The 14,726-nt window shown below is 37.2% G+C and overlaps 1 non-coding gene across 1 annotated transcript; it reads left to right on the forward strand.

Annotated features, from left to right (window-relative positions):
• The first annotated feature begins 2,527 nt into the window (after positions 1–2,527).
• LOC116095925 lies at positions 2,528–2,633 on the forward strand. Its single transcript, XR_004120763.1, has one exon. It is a non-coding gene; the product is annotated as a U6 spliceosomal RNA (small nuclear RNA).
• The last annotated feature ends 12,093 nt before the right edge of the window (positions 2,634–14,726 follow it).

The raw sequence follows: 14,726 nt of genomic DNA on the forward strand, positions 1-14,726 counted from the left end.
GATCTTCTGGGCTACTACCCACTTATCAGAGAATGCGTACCATGTGTATTATTTTGTGATTGGGTTACTTCACTCAGGATGATATTCTCCAGATACATCAATTTCCCTAATAATTTCATAAACTCATTGCTTTTAATAGCTGAATTTAAATGAACCCACACACCTATAGTCACTTAATCTTTGACAAAGGAGCCTATTTTAGTTTTAAGTGTATGTACATAAGAAAAAGATTACAGGTACCTTTGAAATGATTTAGTCATTTGTTCTTATTTATATGTGTATTCATAGGCCTGGATGAACATGTGTGCATTAAAAGCATGCAGGAATCCTGTGAGGGTAGAAAAAGCCTTTGGAATCCCTGGACCTGGAGTTTACAGACAGTTGTGATCCACTGTATGGGTGCTAGAAATCAAACCTGCATTCTCTGAAAGACTAGCAAAACAATTTTTAAAAAGCTATCTCCCCAGTCCCTACAGGCATTTTTAAATTTTCTGTTTTTATTCAAGAGACAACACATTTTTGTTTGTATCATTTCAATTGGATATTTTAGATAAATTTTATGGGGGTGAGATATTCTTGAGCTTTACATTTCCCTGTGGCATTATACAGTTACATATTTCTGTTGAAAAGCTTTAAGTTGATTATGAAATTGTAGGGAAAAAATAGATACTTCAAAATTCTGTAACATTTTATTTTTATTTATGAAATAATGCTACGGCAAATGGTTTATCTGGTTAAATTCATTCTTATCATTCCTATTAGGAAAAATTTGAAATAGAAATACTAATTTGAAGCTGAGTTCAGGAGAAAAATATACTATATGCCTTTGCAATCTAGTTATGATAAAAAATCTCTGTTAAAAATTCTTGGGGAAATGGATGGATGGACCTGGAGAATATCATCCTTAGTGAGGTAACCCAATCACAAAATAATACACATGGTACGCATTCTCTGATAAGTGGGTAGTAGCCCAGAAGATCGGAATACCCAAAGTACAATCCACAAACCATAAGAAACTCAAGAAGAAGGAAGACCAAAGTGTGGATACTTCATTCCTTCTTAAAATGGGGAACAAAATGGAAGAAGTTGCAGAGACAAACTATGGAGCAGAGACTGAAGGAAGGACAATCCAGAGACTGTTCCTCCTGGGAATCCTTCCCATATTCAACCAACAAACCCAGACACTATTGTGGATGCCAGCAAGTGCTGGCTAACAGGAGCCTGAGATAGCTGTCTCCTGAGGGGCTCTGTCAGTACCCAACTAATACAGAAGTAGAGGCTCACAACCATCCATTGGGCTAAGCACAGGATCCCCAATGAAGGAGCTAGAGAAAGGATCCAAGGAGCTGAAGGGTTTGCAGTCCCTTAGGATAAACAACAATATGAACTAACTAGTACCCTCAGAGCTCCCAGGGACTAAACCACCAACCAAAGAGTACATATGGTGGGACTCATGGCTCCAGCAGCATATGCATAGCAGAGGATGGCCAAGTTGGTCATCAATGGGAGGAGAGAACCTTGGCCCTGTGAAGGCTCTATGCCCCAGTGTAGGGGAATGCCAGGGCCAGTAAGCAGGAGGCAGTAGGATGGTGAGCAGGGGGAGGAAGGGAGGGAACAGGAGTTTGTTTTTGTTTTTTTTTTTTTATTTTATTTCTTTTTCTTTTTCTTTTTCTTTTTTTGGAGGGGAACCTGGGAAAGGAGATATTGTAAATAAAGAAAACATCTAATAAAAGAAAAAAGAAAAAAAGAAATATAAGGATTCATTAGATAATATATGTAATGTGTAAAAGAATACTTAAATATTTGAGAAACATAACAGCTTTCGAATATATTTAGAGCAGGTTGTTTCCCCATATAAATTAGGATGTCAAAGAAAACAGTTTGTAGAGATTTAAAATACTACCAGTTATTTCAAAACAATTAAAAAAACAAACAACCCTCCCCAAACAATATAAAACAAAACAAACAAATAAAAAAACTTTAATTATGTGACCAGATAAGTTGGGCTTGGACACAGTAGCAACCAAGTTAATTTTATTATCAGAGTCTCTTTTCCTTTTACTAAATGTTACCCGGTGACTAGAATTGTCCTCCAGTTACTGTTTTATAAAGAGGAAAGGGGTCAATGTAACCCAGCCTTTAGCCAAAGCAATACAAATATATTCTCTCTGTCTCTGTCTCTCTGTGTCTCTGTCTCTGTCTCTGTCTCTGTCTCTCTGTCTCTCTGTCTCTCTGTCTCTCTGTCTCTCTCTCTCTCTCTCTCTCTCTCTCTCTCTTTCTCTTTCTCTCTCAGCCAAATCAACACTATCCCCTCTCTCCCTGGATTCTTCTCTCCCTTCCTCCCTCTGCCCACTCCATTCAAACTTCCCTCCCTAGCTATCCTAAAATGAATGTGTATGTGTGTGTGAAAGAGATAGCCCAAGAGACAGAGAGACAAAGAGAGAGGTGGAAAACAAGACATTTTGGGAATGGAAAATTGTCTACTTCTTGAGTTCAAAAACTCACTAAGGGTAATAATGTGCTTTTTGTGGTTGCTTGGCAGCACATATGCTAAAATTGGAAGGATACAGAGGAGATTAGCATGGCCACTGAACAAGGATGACACACAAATTTGTGAAGAGATATCAATGACTACATTGCCTGCCTTTGTATTCCTTTCGCCTAAATGGGCTGCCTTGTCTATCCTCAATAGAAGATGATCCTGGTCTTACAGAAACTTGATATGACAGGGCTGGTTGATATCTATGAGTGGCCTCCCATTTTCTGAGAAAGGAAGGAGGAGTTAAATGGGGCAAGGAGGAGAGGTGAGATGTAGGGACTGAGAGAACAGGCAGGGGAAGCTATGATCAGGATAAAAAGAAAATAAATAACTCACTTAAAAAAGGAAGGAAGGGAGGGAGGAAGGAAGGAAGGAAGGAAGGAAGGAAGGAAGGAAGGAAGGAAGGAAGGAAAGAAGGAAGGAAGGAAGCCAGGCAGGCAGTGGTGGCACATGCCTTTGATTGCAGCACTCAGGAGGCAGAGGCCTGTGAATCTCGTAGTTCAAGGCCAGCCTGATGAAACAAAGTAAGTTCCAGGACAGCCAGAGTACATAGAGAAACCCTGTCTCAAAAAAATAAAACAAAACAAAACAAAACAAAAAACCCAAAACTAAAAATAAAATAAAACGTACACAAATATGGAAATGGAAAATAACATCCTGAGTGAGATAACCCAGACCCAAAATGACACGCATGGTATGTATTCATTGATAATAGAAATTAGCCAAAAAGTACAGCATACCCATGTTAAACCTTACAGAAGTTAAATAAGAACAGTCCAAGTGAGGATGCTTCAATCCTACTTAGAAGGGCCACAATTACCCAACCCCTTTTGCCATTACTGATAAGGAATGGGTCTTATCAGTTATCCTAATTGTCCATTTGGCAATTTAATTCACAAGCTGGTATATTTTTAACAAGTTGCAAAAATATATATTTTGATTTTGTGCTGCACAATACTAAGAAGTACAAGTTGAAATTGGAATTAACTTCTTCTAGTTGAAAATTATTCCTTTTACGAATCTCAGGCTTCTGACATGAAAGTAAAAAGGTAAATTGTAGAAGACTAACTAGAGAATATGGTCAAAAGTTTCTATTATTTCTCAAGTGTGTACAATAGGGTATACTTTTTTATTTTTATAATTATTTGTTTATTTTGGAGCATAGCACTTGTACCATAACATGTGTGTAAAGGTTAGTAAACAACTGTCAGGAGTCAATTTTCCTGAGTGCCAAGGATGGAACTCAGTCACCTTTAGCCTTTGAAACATTTTCCCAACCCCATTAGAGGAATTTCACGATGCCTAAGACTAGTTTATGATTGACAGGAAGCTGGATATCTAAGATGTTAACAATGGTGTAACATTTTAGTACAAGCAAGTTTCTAGGAGAAATCTTGGTGTCACCTCATTTCCAGCCCAATCAAATGAACCCACACAGAAAGATGTGTAGTAGTTGTTGTTATATTTAAATGGATTCTGCAATAAACACTCCAGAAAAAATGTTATTGTCATCTAACAGAATTAAGCTGCACTTCTGTACATTTTGGTTTATGCACTGAATCAAGATGCTATATTCTAGCAGTCATATGTCAAAAATAAGTAATTGTTTAAGTGAAAGTGCATTCAGATATGTAAGTCTACAATCTTTATTTTACTTGATGGAACCAGTTTCCTACTCAAGGGCTTTGATTTCTATTTGAATTGGATTCTAAGTTGTCTAGACATCATCAGCTTAACCCTACAGCTTAATCTCACCGTTTTGTCAAATCCTTGTTGCTGAGGTCAAATAACTTAGAAAGAAAAGTAGCTTTTATGAAAAGTTTAATAAAAAGTAGCATTATCTTTATACTGTAAGAAAGATTCTGGATTTATCTGAAGACCCATATTGTCAAATCACAGGGAAAATACTTAAGAAACTTGACTGGATTCAATTTGTCCCTTTTATTTGCATATCTTCCTTTCACCTCTAGTCCTCCTTAGTAAAATTCATCTTCCTATTTTGACAGATAAGAAATTGTGTGTCTGTGTGTGTGCACACACACACGCATGCATGTGTATGCTTGTGTAATTTTCAATTGTTAACTCTTTTTCTAGAAACAATCCCTGTAATTTCCAACATTTGTAATATCAAGCCACTGACTGTCTTTAGAGATGCTCTTCTGCAGCTTTTTTATTGTTTCTCTTGGAAATAAACAAATAAGAAACTATGATGGTGTGATAACTGCTATGAAGAAAACAACCTATTAATTCTCCTGGGCTTTTTGAGATGTGTTTGCTGTAAGTAGGAGAGGATGAAAATGAAGATAGAGAATTTCATAGGGACAACAATGTAATAACAAAGAAAATATAAAAATAACCTCAGTTTGAAATTAAAATATTCATGTTATTTCAGCCGAATTGAAAGTCAAATTACCACTACATTTCTTTTTAGTCTAGGAATTTCATGATGATAAAAGTATTATCATTTACCAACCCAAATGAAGGCTAACCACTATCTTCTATGATTAATTCAGCATTAAATTAATGTATGTCAAAGTAGAATTATGATTAGACTAATATCATTTAATGACTACATACCATTAAACTGATGCTAATATAATGTGTTTTAAATAATTAAATGGTTGGACTTGGTGATGCAAATCTTTAATTACAGCACATGGGAGGCAGAGGCAGGAAGATTTTGTGTGTGTGTGTGTGCATTTAAGGCTATTCTGTTCTACACAGTGAATTCCATGTAAACCAGAACTGCAGAGTGAGACCATGTTGCAAAAAAAAAAAAAATTAAGCATTCCATTCAAATAGATATTAACATAGAGGATATAAATCTAGAGAAAAGAACTAGTTTTTACATTTTACTTCAATTATGTGAGTGTTTCTTTTTCCATTTAAAATTAGAAATTGGGTACCAATTCAGAAAACTTTAAAAATAGCTCATTATGCTGGGAAGATTGCTTTATGGTTAAAAGTTACCGCACAAGTAAAAAGGTCACAGATTGAACATATAGTAACCATTGAAAGAGTTGATGCTCACTTATAATTTCATCCTTGAAAGGCAGAGACAGAGAATCATCAGGATAGGCTAGCTAGCCATACTCATTTTGTAGATGATCTCTAGGTTCAAGTTAGGGACACTATTTCAGTGAAATGTAAAGAGTCATCAAAGAAGACAGGATATTAGTTAACTTTAAGTCTTCACATGCACTGTGCATATCTGTACATGTACCAACACAGATATTTGTTTACACATTCAAGCAAATAAACATACATATACATATACATACCAAAACAAATAAATGCTTTAAAAGATTCATTTTTTATTTAATCTTTTGTATTGGCTATTTTATTTATTTACATTTCAAATGTTATCCCCTTTCCTGGTTTCCCCTCCGGAAGCACCCTATCCCATCCTCCCTCTTCCTGCTTCTATGAGGATGCTCTCCCACCCACCCACCTACTCCTGTCTCTCCCCACACTGGCATTCCCCTACACTGGGGCATCTAACCTTCTCAGGACCAAGAGCCTCTCCTCCCATTGATGTTCGACAAGGCCATCATATGCAGCTGGAGCTACATACACAGCTGGAGCCACAGGTAGCTCCATGTGTACACTCTGGTTGGTGGCTTAGTCCTTAGGAGCTCTGGGAGGTCTGGTTGGTTAATATAGTTGTTCTTCCTATGGGTTGCAATATCTAATCTTTCTTTTTTTTTCAGTCCAGATTTTATCCCCCTCCTGGTCCAGCCCCTTACTGTTCTGAATCCCATACCTCCTCTCCACCCCCTCTCTCCAAGAGCGTGTCTCCACCCGACCCCCACCCCACCAGACTCCTAAACTGCCTGGGGCCTGCAGTCTCTTGAGGGTTAGGGGCATCTTCTCTGACTGAACCCAAACTGGGAAGTCCTCTGCTGTATATGTGTTGGGGACCTCATATCAGCTGGTGTATGCTGCCTGGTTGGTTATCCATTGTCTGAGACATCTTCGGAGTCCTAGTTAATTGAGACTGTTGGTCCTTCTACAGGGTCACCCTCCTCCTCAGTTTCTTCCAGTTTTCCCCTAATTCAATCATAGAGATCAGCAGCTTCTCTCCACTGTTTAGGTGCAAATATCTGCATCTGGTTGTTGGGTCTTTAAGAGGGTAGTCATAATAGGTAGAATCTACAAGTTCTTTCTCCACACTGTGGGGTATTTCATCTAAGGTTCCTCTCTTTGAGATCTGAGAGAGTCTCACCTCCTAGGTCTCTGGTACATTCTGGAGGGTCCCTACACCTCCTATCCCACAAGGTTGCCTGTTCCTATTCTTTCTGCTGTCCCTCAGGGCTTCAGTCCCTTTTCCCCACCCAATACCATATCATGTTCTCCTTTTACCCCCATCCTCTTCCCACCCAGATCCCTCTCTCCCTCCCACATCCTATGATTGCTTTCTTCTCCCTCCCAAGTGACACTGAAGCATCCTCACTTGGGCCCTTCAGCTTGTTGAATTTTTTGAGTTCTGTGTACTCTATCTTGAGTATTCTGTACTTTAGGAGGGGCTAATATCCACTTATTAGTGAGTACATACCATGCATGTCCTTTTGGGTCTGAGTTACCTCATTCAGGACGATATTTTCTAGTTCCATTCATTTGCCTGCAAATATCAGGATGTCCTTGTTCTTAATAGCTGAGTAGTATTCCATTGTGTAAATGAACCACAGTTTCCGTATCCATTCTCCTGTTATGGGACATCTAGGCTATTTCCAGCTTCTGGCTATCACAAACAAGGCTGTTATGAACATAGTGGAACATGTACCCCTTTTGCATGGTGGGGCATCTTTTGGGTATATTCCCAAGAGTAGTATTGCTGGATCTTCAGGTAGATCTATTTCCAATTTTCTGAGGAACCTCCAGATTGATTTCCAGAGTGGTTGTACCAGTTTGCAATCCCACCAGCAATGGAGGAGTGTTCTCTTTCCTCATCAACATGTGTTGTCACCTGAGGTTTTGATCTTAGCCATTCCGATTGGTATAAGGTAAAATCTCAGGGTCATTTTGATTTGCATTTCTCTGATCATTAAGGACTTTGAACATTTCTTTAGGTGCTTATTAGTCATTCAAGATTCCTCTGTTGTAAATTCTCTGTTTAGTTCTAAAGTCCATTTTTTGATTGGGTTGGGTTTTTTTTTTTTTTTTTTTTTTTTTTTTTTTTTTTTTTTTGTGGTTAGCTTCTTGAGTTCTTTATATTTTGGATATTAGCCTTCTATAGGATGTGAAGATTTTTGAAGGTTTTTCCCCAGTCTGTAGTTTGCTGGTTCATCCTATTGACTATGTTTGCCTTACAGAAGCTTTTCAGTTTCATGAGTTTCCATTTATCAATTCTTGACCTTAGAGCATGAGCCATTGGAGATCTGTTTAGGAAATTTCCCCCTGTGCCAATAAGTTCAAGGCTCTTTCCCACTTTCTCTTTTATTAGATTCAGTGTATCTGGTTTTATGTTGAGGTCCTTGATCCACTTGGATGTGAGCTTTGTGTAAGGTGACAAATATGGGTCTATTTTCATTATCCTACATATAGACTACCAGTTAGACAGCACCACTGTAGGGACAAAAATAGAGAAGTTATTGAAGGAAAAACAGTCCAGTGTGTATACATGTGCCAATCCGTGGCCTCTGGCAGAAATATAGCAGAGGTCTGCCTAGTGAGGCCTTAGTGGGAGAAGATGTGTTTAATCCTGGAGAGTCTTGAGGCCCAATGTAAGTGGGAGGCCTGGTGGAAGGGGAGCACCCTCTCAGAGGAAAGAGGGGATGAATGGGATGAGTAACTTTGAAGGGAGGACTGAAAGGCAGGGCAATGACAGGAATGTAAATAAAATAATAAAAAAGGAAAAACAAACAAACAAATAAAATTTTTGCTTTGCAACATCTTGGGGTTATCACCTGACTTTAAACATCATAACAAATGGAAACTAAGCTAATTCCATTTTATTGCACAGAGACATAGACAATTCTTTAAGACATACTTGATAGTTAGGTCATAAAGTCATTTTTAAGGTTCTTATTAATTAATTTATTTATTTATTGATATATTGATCAGTGTTTTATCTGCATGTATGTATATAAGTGCACCACTGCATGATTGGAGCTTATGGAGGTCAGAAGTGTGCATCAAATTCTGAGGTTTAGGCTGCTATGTGAGTGTAAGGAAACTAAACTATAACCCAGCCAAAATCAGAAAATAATCTAACCTGCTGAGCATCTTATTTTTATTTTGTTCTTTGCAAAGCTTTAGTGTGGATTACAACAGTGACTAAACCAGATTACACTCCCTCTGGTAGTAGGTTCCTTTTTACCATGTTCTCATTAGCATCTCTTTTCACTTGTTTATTTCCTGGAAACCATTATGACTGGGGTAAGAGTCAATTTCAAAGTGCTTTCAATTTTCATTTCTCTGCGGGTTAAAAGTGTTGAACACTGGTTTTATTTATTTATTTATTCATTAGTCCATTTCTTGATTGGGACCTTGGGTTCTTTTTGCTGTTTAACTTTCCCTGTAATTCTTGCATATATTCCTTCAGTTCCTCTTGCATAGTTTATTCTTTATGCCTTGAATCTATACTGCTTTATAGCCAGTGTTAGCCTACAGTAAGTACACAACTGAAAGGGATTGTTTACCAATCCCAGGATTAGGCTTCACAAGAACTCACACATGTCTACTTATCCTCTTTTTCATCTTAGATATGACTGTAAAAACATACCCAAACTGTGAAGCTGGAGAGATGGTTCAGCAATGAACAACACTTCTTGGAAAACATGTGGGTTCAGTTTCGAGCAACAACATCATGGATAACTTGGGTCTGAAACTCTAGTTCCACAAGATTAGATAACATCATCTAGCCTCTACAGGTGCTAAAAAACATTATACATAAACACAAATGCAGGCAAAACACTCACCCACACCCCCCCATATATATATATATATATATATATATATATATATATATATATATATATATATATATTCTATTTTTAAAAGTCTGACTTTCTCAGTAATGAGGGATATATGAAATTATCCTATATGACAATAGGATATTATCAATTAACAGCCAGACAGTTCTTTAAAGAAGTCAGAGATACTAGATATCTACAGGGTTTTCTTTGCAAGACATGACTGTAAACCACTGAGGCTTGTTTGTTTGAAGCATTGTCTTCAGTGCTAACTGTACGCTGAATTAAAAAAAAAACTTCTTTCCTTATTTGGTACGGTCCTCTTGGTCTTCCAACATGATTTAATTATTTGCTCCTTGAAGACATTAACTAATGGGATTTCACCTATTCTGGCAAGCTTTATGTACAGCTAAGTTTTGAAATACCCTTCTGAGAATTCCGAGAATAAATTTCTTTCTTTTTCAGAGTGAAGTAGTTATTGGATGATTGCCACTTTATAGAATTGGCTGATTCAAACCCATGGAAGACATTGAGACAATGAATCTAACTCAATATTATCTTGACATCTTCAGTATTCTAAAAATACCCTACCATAATTCCTGAATAAGTAGCACAAGCCAAGCACCATGGAATAGGAAACTTTCTTACTTTTTTAAGTTTACATAAAATGAAATGTCCCATATTCTGAAAACTCCCTTGTCTCTCCTTTTTGCTTAAGGCAGATTGGGATTTAACAATAATTCTTGAGGTAACTTTAAAGATATGTGATAATTTTAAAGCTCAATCATCTGTAGCTTAGCATTCTTGCATTCAGCTTTTATGTCTTGGTCTTCTTATAGTCAAAGCTGCTGAAGTGAAGTCTGTCTTCTTTCTGAATAACACTTTTCAAGTTATAACAATGACATATCTTCAATAGCACCTCCTGAAATGCAGACAAATTCATTTTATCCAGCTTTCACCTCAAATTTAAAGAGAAATCTATTTTCTAATTAAACTCTACATTTATTTTTCTAAGAGTAACAGAACTCATCATTACAGATTGAATATTTATTTCAAACTTGTATCAATTTTTATATTTTTTAAAACACCAAGTACAGGGCACTGCACAGTAGTATGTTTTGATGATAATTTAAACTCCATTGTTCTTTCTCTTAAATTTGAATTACTTTCTAAATGGCATGCTAATTGCCTAAAAAGAGTTCTTGGAGTTTCTAAAGGTACAGAACTTCAGTCTAAGTTGCAGCTGAAATACTAGGAAAATCACCTTCATTGTAAGGCAATAGTTCTTAGTATTTGAAGGTTTTCAACAACCTTCCAGACAACAGAAAATTCTGGTTCCATCATTCTACTTTCAGAATTTTGAATTTAGGTTTTAGAGTAGGACTAGGTTTTGCATATATAAACAGAGATTAAGGTATGTCCTACACAAAAGATTTTTAAAATCTTATTCATACTGTTCTGATTTCTAGGATCCTACTATAAAAATTAGGATGTGATAAGCAGATGTTCAGTACATTTATAAAGAACAGATTATTCATATACTTTTCATGAAAGTCAAATCAGCTTATTAACATTATGGTAGAATCCCTTAAGCAATATAACTAATATAAGTTAGATCACTAACAATTTTATGAAGCTCAAATCTATGCTGTTATGGAATTTGGGATCGTATCTTATGCCCAAAAACAGGTTTGGCACCCATCCTCGTTAAGTCATTAAAAGAGTCAAATTAATAAGAAAAAAGGAAATTTATTTCATGTTGACATACTGGGAAGAAAAACAAAGAATTAGGGGCTTCACATATTAGTGAACACCCTAACTCTGTCTTGCAGGATATGAGGTGATTTAAAAGTTTAAACAAAGAACCATGGATATGTGTATCTATTCAGTTCTAGTCAAGGTGTAGTCCCATTTGTCATTGACTCATTATTGTTTAGGCTTCATTTTCCTCCTGTAAGGTGGGCTGACAGGTTATTAGAACAATTAGGAAATCTTTTCTGGGGAAACAAATCCCCCTTCTGGTTTGGGCCTATTATTTTTCTCCCAGAATGTGATTCATAAGAAATTCCCATTTCCTTGGGGTTCACTATTCCAATAGTCTGTCAGACTGAGAAACATGAATGTATCTTTAGACTATCTTCATTTCTGCAAGGTCAGTTACTATGAGAGACATTTAAAGGGCTAGAAAAGTGCTGTAAATCACACTTGTTTATCATTTTATTTCTTTCAGAGCATACGTGTCCAATGAGATAAAGTATCTAAGACTGCATTTAAGTTCAAATGTAGCTTACAAATATAAGAATTATTCTTTTTTTTTGAACATAGAGAATAGGCCCTTCAAAGCAATTTTTATCATAAAAAGTTTTGATATGTAGGGGTTGATATGAGTAAAGTACAATTGGGATTGATGCAAGTAAGATATTAAATGACAATAATTTCTGAGAAATGTAACAGAATGTCTTTCTAAGTTATGTGTCAGAATAGATCTAAGATAACTGTGAAATGATGAATAGCCTGAGGCATTTACTTTTTAAAAAATTCTGAAAGCATTACACCATAGAGAATTCTTGATATCCTGCTATGGACTAGGTTACAAAGACTGAACTGTCTATGAAGAACCCCAAGAGGAAAGGTTATAACATGTGAAAAGGAAGTCTATAAGAACATTTCATACTAAGTGGTCATTACAAACTAAATGTAAGATGATGTACATGGAAATTCTTTGAACATTATGTAGTACTTAAAAAATCAGGGATGCTTATAAATGGAATTATTACTTTTGCAGATTTTACTGAAGATATGGATTCACTTGTCTATCTAGTGCAAGCTGACTTACCATACCACAGACAGTTTGGCATTCTAGAAAGTTATACCTTTAGAATATTTTTCTTTATGTAGAGTATTTATCACTATAGTATACTGAGGCTAATTGTTGGCACACACACTTAAGTTGTGCATGAAGATCCAATGAATACTACATTTTTAGCTGAAAAGTGGTCATGAAGCAATTATCTATTCAGGATCATGGCTCACATTTTCTCTTGGGCCTTTCCTTATTTGGCCTGAGGTAAATACTTACTGAATTCATATCAAATGGGTCAAAGTCTCAAAGTATTTCTAATTTTCAGAAATAATTTTCCAATTCTACTAACCAGTAACTGCATTCTTAAAAATCCACAATGCCATGAGAGTGGTAATTCAGTTATAACAGAGAAAACACACATTTAAATGCTTACTTGATTTAAGGAGAATGGTTACTTAGTTATTTTTTATAATTTCATATATATATATATATATATTATACATATAATTTCATATATATATAAAGTCCTTCATTACCTTCTTTTATTCCCCCTCCCATTGGAGCCCTTCTTTGTGGGAAATTACTTCTTAATTCATATTCTAGTTCTTAAATCATATTCTATTATTTAATATAAAACAGCCAAAATGAGTGCAAAGGACTACCATTTTAACATTGAGGCAGTTATAGTAAAATTAAGAAAATATAACCAACAACATAGAGACCCTACTCCTAGATGCCTATGAGTCAGTCTTGCCCTGTTTGCCTTCAGAACAAAATGTAGAACTCTCAGCTCCTCCAGTGTCATGTCAGCCAGGATGCTGCCATGTTCCTACCTTGATGATAATAGACTGAACCTCTGAACTGTGAACCACACCCAATTAAATGTTCTCCTATGTAAGAGTTGCCTTTGCCATAGTGTTTCTTCACAGCAATGGAAACCCTAACCAAGACAAGTGAGTTGATACAATGTGCCAAGCAAGGTGTTAGGTACTAGGACATAGCTGCTATCCAGATAGATATTAACAGTTGGAATTGATAAGAAGACTTACACATTGGTACATTATTTTGTTTAATGTGGTGCAAGAGAATAACTACAGTAGTTTTAGAATTAAGCACAGGTAACACCAACAATTTTGGCCTCACCATGTTTTACACATTATTAAGAACTAGTATTAGAGTAGAAGGGTGCCAATATCCACTACTTTTGAGCTTTTCCATGTGTGTTGCCATATACAAGACATTAGGTGGCAGGATAATAGCAGAATTTTGAAGGTGCTTGATCACTGAAGCTTTTCTTCACTTGTTGCACCTTAGAACCCTCATTTTATCACATGAAGAAATCTATGCTAACATTTTGTTTTTGAAGATGAATAAGCATGTGAAGGAATGCAGAGATGAGCCTTTATAATGGAGCGGCATTAGAACTAGGCTGACAACTGCCAGATACATGCAAATCCCACCATGGGCTTTTTACTGTTAAAACTGGCTCAAGTTCTTTTCCTTTGATAAACACTCTTACCAAAAGAAACATGGTGATAAAATGGTTAATTTCACTTAAACTTTCTGGCCATAACCCACTGATGATGGAAGTCAATATAAGAACTTAAGAAGGAGCTTGGAGCAGAAGTCATGGAGGAAGGCTCCTTACTGGCTCTTGCTCAACTAAAGACACCTACTTATCTTATACCATCTTACACAGCCTAGATTCACCTGTTTAGGTGTGGTATTGCCCACAGTGAGCTGTATCTACCCATTTTTATAATCAGCTATAGCACTCTCTCACAGATGTGGCAACAGGTCAATCTGATCTAAGCAATTCCTTAACTGAGGTTTCCTCTTCCCTGGTGACTCTAAGTCATATCAAGTTGACAATAAAATCTAGCCAGCACACCTAGGTTATCCACATACAAAAATAAAATTGAATTGGTAATTCTCTTCATATAAAAAATAAAAGAACTCAAGATGTATCTGTCAACTAAGCATAAGAAGTATAGCCATGGCCGGGCAGCAGGGACCGAATCCTCTCAGCTTCAACTAACAGAGGTGGATCAGCGACCTTAGCCGCCTCTCCCTTGCTCGTGGAGAGTCTGCCCCCAGAGACCCGCTGGACCCGGAGTCTCCAGTGAGAGCCGCCATCCCCTCTCCGGTGAGTTCCTAAGCCGGGTGAATCCACCTAGGAGGCAAAGGCCCCACGAGTCATAGGGGAGCCACCGGGCAGCAGGGACCGGATCCTCTCAGCTTCCAACTAACAGAGGTGGATCAGCGACCTTAGCCGCCTCTCCCTTGCTCGTGGAGAGTCTGCCCCCAGAGACCCGCCGGACCCGGAGTCTCCAGTGAGAGCCGCCATCCCCGCTCTGGTGAGTTCCTAAGCCGGGAGCAGCCACCTGGGAGGCAAAGGCCCCATGAGTCGCAGGGGGCTTGCAGGGCATCAAGGACAGGACAAGCTCCGGTCAGACTCACTAAGAACATC

Source organism: Mastomys coucha, chromosome X (assembly GCF_008632895.1).
Source record: "Mastomys coucha isolate ucsf_1 chromosome X, UCSF_Mcou_1, whole genome shotgun sequence".
NCBI lineage: Eukaryota > Metazoa > Chordata > Mammalia > Rodentia > Muridae > Mastomys > Mastomys coucha.